The sequence below is a fragment of the Berghia stephanieae genome, chromosome 5, assembly GCF_034508935.2.
Source record: "Berghia stephanieae isolate SIO BIC M18660-M18661 chromosome 5, UCSD_Bste_1.3, whole genome shotgun sequence".
Taxonomy (NCBI): domain Eukaryota; kingdom Metazoa; phylum Mollusca; class Gastropoda; order Nudibranchia; family Aeolidiidae; genus Berghia; species Berghia stephanieae.
The window spans coordinates 82,256,343-82,263,842 of NC_088364.1; the positions used below are offsets into that span (position 1 = coordinate 82,256,343).

At 37.9% G+C, this 7,500-nt stretch overlaps 1 protein-coding gene across 3 annotated transcripts in view; it reads right to left on the reverse strand.

The window, feature by feature from the left end:
* Positions 1-7,500, reverse strand: part of LOC144973732 (uncharacterized) — a 52,941-nt gene that overhangs the window by 20,732 nt on the left and 24,709 nt on the right. The window lies entirely within an intron of this gene.

Genomic DNA, 7,500 nt, shown 5'->3' on the forward strand with positions numbered 1-7,500 from the left:
TATGTAAACAAAACAATACAGTACATAACAGAGAGATGATTTACAGGGGAAAAATATCATTTCCCACAACTCTAACTATACGTTTGACTATTTCCCTCCCAACTGGTGTATCCAGCCAGGGCCTGGACAAAACAAAGTAATCTCATTCCAAGACATTGACAGAAAGCAATTGGAAAACAGAAATAGGGGGATAGAAGACACAGTAAGTGCCACCCCCCCCCCCCCCCCCCCCCCCATCTGCTGTCCACTATGGGAGGTCAGGAACCCAACCCAGTATGTCGGGATGAACTTGAAGCTTAAAATAGAATTTTAGCATAAAAATTGTGGGTTAACTCTCTCTTAAATAATATTGAGCTTTTTATATAGCGCAATATCCACTAAACGTGCTCAAAGCGCTTTAAAAAGGGTCCCTGGCCAACAGCAACACTTAATATGTAGGACCATTTTCGGGAATTTTCCTTAAACGTCATATCTACTTAACCGCAAAAAAAATATTTTTTATTTGAACACTCAAACTCAAAAGCAATAATTACAATACCATACATAATTTTCTACAGGAATTAAAAAGCTTTACAAAATAGCATTACGTTCTTATTATAAATATCACAAAGACTTTTTCCTCAAACGTTGTACTGTGTACAAAACAAATCTGAATATGAACAGTGTTTATTGTAGCATTACACATGTGACGGTTAGTGAGGACAGGGTTATAACAAATAACATGCAAAATAAAGAAAAGTTTTGTTCTTTCTTCTCAAAGTCCCAGGTTTTTACCCAAAACTAGAGGTGCCTAAATGAGCCAATAAAATGGAGAGAAAGATAAAATAAATAAATAAATAAAAAATAAAATTCTCTTTATTCATCCCCAAGGGGAAATTTGTCTTTAGGGTCTATTCTAAGGGAAGACTGGAATAACCCAGGCGTCAGCCACAGAGCAGCGCCGCAAAGTGAGCTAGGGCGAGGTGACTTGCTCAAGGCCACACAACGCAGCGGCGGGTGATTGAACTCGGCACCTTTCGGGTTGGAATCAAAGACCGTACCGCTGAGCCACGCTGCCCCCGAGTGAGTAGATGTGACTCATATACGAGTAATATAATATGAGTCACATTTACTCACTTTATCTTTCTATCCATTCCAGGTTTTAGTGTTTTTGCCAAGATGAGGATCGAGGTCTAAGGTTTTTAGATTTTTTTTTTTTTGGTTTGTTTGTTTGTTTTTTTTTTTTTTTTTTTTTTTTTGCCAAGACGAGAGTCATTTAAATCGATCGATATTTGAAGGACGGGTTTTCTGGCCAAATTTTTAAAGAACGAGTTTATCTAGAGTACGGCAGTTAACTGATTAATAAATAAAATAAAATAAATAAAGATAAATAAAATTCCCTTTATTCATCCAATCTAGGAAATTTGTCTCAAGGGTCTATTCCAAGGGAAGACTGGAATAACCCAGACGTCAGCCGCAGTGCAGCGCCGCAAATTGAGCTAGGGCCAGGTGACTTGCTCAAGGCCACACAGCGCAGCGGGTAATCGAACTCGGCACCTTTCAGGTACGAAGCGAAGACCGTACCGCTGAGCCACGCTGCTCCGTAAATTGAAATCTCATAACTCTAATCCAATGTGACGCGGTGGGTCATACATGGGAAAACAACTTGTTTTTTTAAAATATCTGTCCGCATCATCCCCCCCCCCCCCCCCCACCTAAAAAAAATAATAGTATGAAGTTGACGTCACTCAGGTTTTTGTTATTGCTTTTTGCCATCCACGTTTATGAGTAATTCTGATTAAACTGTATTAACCAGTCTATAAACGCTCAAGGTTAGGTTACACATAGTTTTGTGAGTTGGTCCGTTATACTTCCGGATGGCAATGTTGTGAGCTTCTTAGCTAAGCGCATACTATCTATAGCGCAATATCAACTAAACGTGCTCAAAGCGCTTTACGAAGGGTCTCTGACCAACAGCAACACGTAACATGTAGAACGAGACATGATGCCTGTTAGGCGATAATTTTTTTTCCAACAGCGACAACGCTGTTAACGGACAGGTACTCATTATACACCTGAGTACGGTGAGAGGATGTGAGTAAAGAGCCTTTTCCAAGGACTCAACTATGCGCCAAGCGAGGCTCGAACCCAGGACCTTCCGACCCGAAAGCGAGTGTCTTACTACAAGACCACATAGCCGCACAAGAACATCAACGTTGATTTGTGTTATCCTGGTTCTTTTTAGGGGGTATAAAAGTCTTGATAGAATAGAGTAAAAGTTGTAGATCTGAGGTTAAAAGCATCAAGGAAAAAAGCAAGATAAAGGGGTATTGGTTCAACAGATGATTTCATGAGCAATCCATCAATGCGCCTACCTATTTTGACATTATCTAAATGTGTGTGTGTGTGTGTGTGTGTGTGTGTGTGTGTGTGTGTGTGTGTGTGCGTGTGTCGTGAGCATGTATAGATAGTATGAAGTTGACGTCACTCAGGTCTTTGTTATTGCTTTTTGCCATCCGCGTTTATGAGTAATTCTCACTAAATTGTATTAACCAGACAACAAACGTTCATGGTTACACATAGTTTTGTGTGTTGGTCCATCATACTTCCGGATGGCAATGTTGTGTGCTTCTTTGCCAAGCGCATACTATCTATAGATACTATTCGCTTGGCAAAGAAACTCACAGCATTGCCATCCGGAAGTATAACGGAGCAACACACAAAACTATGTGTAACCTTGAACGTTTATAGTCTGGTTAATACAGTTTAGAGAGAATTAATTACTCACAAACGCGGATGGCAAAAAGCAATAACAACAACTTGAGTGACGTCAACTTCATACAATCTATATTACATCTTTTCACATTTTGATCATACTTTTACATTATGTATAAATTGATTACAACAGATAATAACATGTATTGTTTTATTTATTCCTACCCATATTGTTTTTAAACTTACACTCACTGTAAAGCGCTTTGAAAATAATATATGCAAATGAGTTATTGTACTTTATAAATTAAGTTGATTGATCAATATAATTCTACAAATTGATTAGAATGAAAAAATAATGAAGACTGTGGACAAAGAGGAGCCGTCAGAGCGCGACAATCATCGTATATTGATATTAATTTGTATTTCAACGCCCCCCCCCCCCCCCCAAAAAAAAAAAAAAGAAAAAAAAAGAAAAGATAAATAAGTGCGGCTATGTGGTCTAGTGGTATGACACTCGCTTTCGGATCGGAAGGTCCTGGGTTCGAGCCTCGCACTCGGCGCATAGTTGAGTCCTTGGAAAAGGCTCTTTACTCACATTCTCTCACCGTACTCAGGTGTAAAAATGAATACCTGGGCCGTTAACAGCGTTGTCTTTGTCCGAAAAATTGTAATATCGCCTAACAGGCGTCATGTCCCGTCCTACATGTTAAATGTTGTTGTTGACCAGGGACCCCTTGTAAAGCGCTTTGAGCACATTTAGTGGATATTGCGCTATATTAAAGCTCAATTTATTATTTATTATTTATGTATTTATAAATAGGAAAAAAAACAAAAAAGAAAGAAAAAAAAAAAAAAAAAAAAAAAAAAAAAAAAAAAAAAACCAACCCCCCCCTCCCCCCCCCCCCCCCCCCCCCCCCAAAAAAAAAAAACAAACAAAAAAAAAACAAAAAAACAGCAAATTGTATCGCTTGCTGGACTAAATTTTCATTTAAAAAATAATTTTGTATGAAAACAGTTCTCTGCTGACTTTTTGAAAACAAAAGCTGTCTGTTTATTTTCTAGCCCAAGTTTTAAGTATGTGAGCTTTAGTCAAACATCTTCCCGTGTGCGAGGAGAAAATGAAGTGTATCGTCTTAACTAGATAGCCTTTTTCAGGATTTTCCCCAAAAATTCACGCCCAACTAACACAAAAATAGATTTTTTATCACTTAACCCTTTCCTTACCAACTATAGGAAAATCGACACATTCGTTACGATAACACCAACAATTTACTTATCCAAATTTCTTTTGTTCATCATAGAATTTAAAGAAAATGAACAGTGTGTTATAGAGCATATTTTGCTACAGAAATTATTTATCACAAAAACTTACTGCAATTATTCTTTGAGTGATAAAAACTCTATTCTTCTGTTAGTTGGGTGTGAAGTTTTGGGGACAATCTTGAAAATGGCTGGTAAGGAGAGATTTAAACACAATAGATTGCGGTAAAGTTCTTGACATACATAATTTCTTTAGCAAAACACGCTCTACAACACACTATTCATTAACTTTAAATTTTATGATGTACAAAAGAAATTCGAATGAGAAAATTATATTGGTTGTATCGTAACGAATGTGACGATTTTCCTATAGTTGGTAAGGAGAGGGTTAAAGCGATTGGGAGGTCAGTTTACATTTAAATCCTAGTGTAAACATGCCCTATGCGTACTGAACACGACCTATGAGTTTGAACATCCTGGGTGTTGCAAGCCCTTAACGAATAGATCGTGACTTGTTTTTAAAAACATTTAAACATTGCATGGACGTAAAGAAACTGTTGAGTACATTTGTTTTCAATCTTAAAAGGTGTGAATGATACAATAATATGGAGGTAGATAGAAAGAATAATACAAGAAAACAGAAATATCATCCAAATTAAATGTTCAGTCCTTTTCGACTGGGGGTTCGAATCTCAAACCTCCTGATTACCCTTCTTGTCGTTACACCATTATGTTTACCCGAGGATCTTCATATAAATTATTGTGTCAGGATGAGACTTTTAGGTGATCTCAAACTATTCACAGTAAAAGTATGCTCTTGGAATCTACATCTATTCACTATTTGTGCAATTTCTCTTTGTCTTACTTTTCTTCTCCGCTTTTATTGTCATATTTTCTTCCTTTTTACTGGCGCTGAAATGATCTAAAGGTGTCGCAAGCGCCGTAAAACCCTTAAAAACAAACATCATATTTATATTTATCATAAATGATCTGACCGGGACAGTTTAGAAAAAAAAATCCAAAAAAACAAAACAAAACAAACCAACAAAACACCAAAATGTTTGAGCTTTTATATAGCTCAATATCCAATAAACATGCTCAAAGCGCTTTACAATGGGTCTCTAGCAAGGGTAACACTTAACATGTAGGACGAGACATGCCACCTGTTAGGAGATATCACAGTTTTCCGGACAGAGACAACACCAGATACTCATTTTACTCCTGAGTACGGTGAGAGAATATAAGTAAAGTCTTTTCCAATGACTCAACAATGCGCCGCTCAGAGCCGGGCTTGAACCTAGGACCTTCTGATCCGAAGGCGAGTGTCATACCGACCACTAGATCACATTGCCGCATTGTTGAGATGTCTCGAGGTTCGATCCCTTGTCGAATGCGGCTGATTTTCTTTCTTGTATTTTTCGTTTGCATTGCCCGGATTGAATCATCCATAGCCTTTTCAGAATTTTTTCCCAAATTTACTAGTTCCATAATTTTTGTTTTCATTCCGTTTGCTTGAGTGTGTGTGTGTGTGTGTGTGTGTGTGTGTGTGTGTGTGTGGCTGTGCGCGTGTGTGTTAGAATGTATGTATGCGTGTGTGTTTGAATTTATGGATGTGTGTGTATGTGTGTATATGTATGTATGTGTGTGTATGTGTGTGTGGTTGTGTATGTATGCATGTGTGTATATGTATGTATGTATGTATGTATGTATGTATGTATGTATGTATGTATGTATGTATGTATGTATATATTATTATTATTAATATCATTGCTACCGTTGTTACTCTCATCGTCGTCGTCTCCATCACCGCCATGGCCACCACTGTTATTGTCAGCATCGCCGACATCATCATCGTCATTGTCATCATCGTCATCGTCATCATGATCATCATCATCATCATCATCTTCATCATCGTCACCATCGTATTCATCATCATTATCATCGTCATCAACACTAAAATCATTATTACCTCTGAGACATTCTGTGGCAGAGTCTGAAACCTCACTGTTCAAATTAATACTCCAGCTCTATACATTGTACATTATTTTAGGAAATGGTATTATGTCAATGAATATGTTACCCTTGTTGCATTATCATGTATATTTCCTGAAATAAACAATTTTTATATGTATGTATGTATGTATGTATGTATGTATGTATGTATGTATGTATGTATGTATGTATGTATGTATGTATGTATGTATGTATGTATGTATGTATGTATGTATGTATGTATGTATGTATGTATGTATGTATGTATGTATGTGTATATGTGTTTTAAAGACTTGTTATTTATAGATAGCTCCAACTATAATCATAATAAAACTAACATGAGTAGTTATCCTTTGATGTCCATTCTAGTCCGTTATCTCTTCCAATAATATTATCCCCCAATTTCGAAAACCTGCTCTTTTACATAGGGAGCATACTTGAGACCTTTTCAAAAAGAAAATAAAGCATTTTTTAAAAGGTGCGGGTGGGGCGGGGGTCCTGGGTTCGAGCCTCGCTCGGCACATAGTTGAGTCCTTGGAAAAGACTCTTTACTCACATTCTCTCACCGTATTCAGGTGTAAAATGAGTACCTGGCCGTTTACAGATTTGTCTCTGTCCGAAAAAAATGTAATATCGCCTAACAGGCGTCATGTCACGTACTACATGTTAAGTGTTGCTGTTTTGCAAGGGACACCCTGGAAGGCGCTTTGAGCACGTTTAGTGTATATTGCGCTATATTAAAAAACCTCAATTTAAAAAAAAAAAAGCTCAAAGTAACCCAATCCCCATATGAGAAAGGGCAAAGCTCAAAACCAGCTTACCTCTCATTAAAACCTAGGATCGAAATTCTAGTATTGATATTATTGATTCTTTGTTCAGCGAGGCCAAGGCAAACACGAGACGATAAGCCTTTTCTTGCCATTTCCTTCCTCTCAAGTGCTTTTGTAATTATACTCTCTCTCTCTCTCTCTCTCTCTCTCTCTCTCTCTCTCTCTCTCTCTCTCTCTCTCTCTCTCTCTCTCTCTCTCTCTCTTTCTCTCTTTCTTTCTTTCTGTCAGTCAGTCAGTCAGTCAGTCAGTCTCTCTCTCTCTCTCTCTCTCTCTCTCTCTCTCTCTCTCTCTCTCTCTCTCTCTGTGTGTGTGTGTGTGTGTGTGTGTGTGTGTGTTTCTATGTGGCTGTACTTTGTTTATGGTTAATACGAAATATGCCCCCCCCCCCCCCCCCCTCTCTTTCTCTCTCTCCCTCCCCCTCTCCCTCTGTGTGTGTGTGTATGTGTGTGTGTATTTAAGTGAGTATGTGTGAATCTGTGTGGATCAGTTTGTGGATCAGTTTGTGTGTGTGTTTGTGTGTGTGTGTGTCTGTGGGTGTACTTACTTTATGGTTACTACGTAAAATGCAAGCTATAACGGTCTTTGAAGACTAAATAACATTGCGGCATTAAGTATATAGTTGTGACACGTCGCCTTAAAACGTTATCAAAGTGGCAAATGAGGGACCAGGCACTGGTGTAAGATACAGATCTGAATATGTGTAGATATATGAAACTGTCAGACA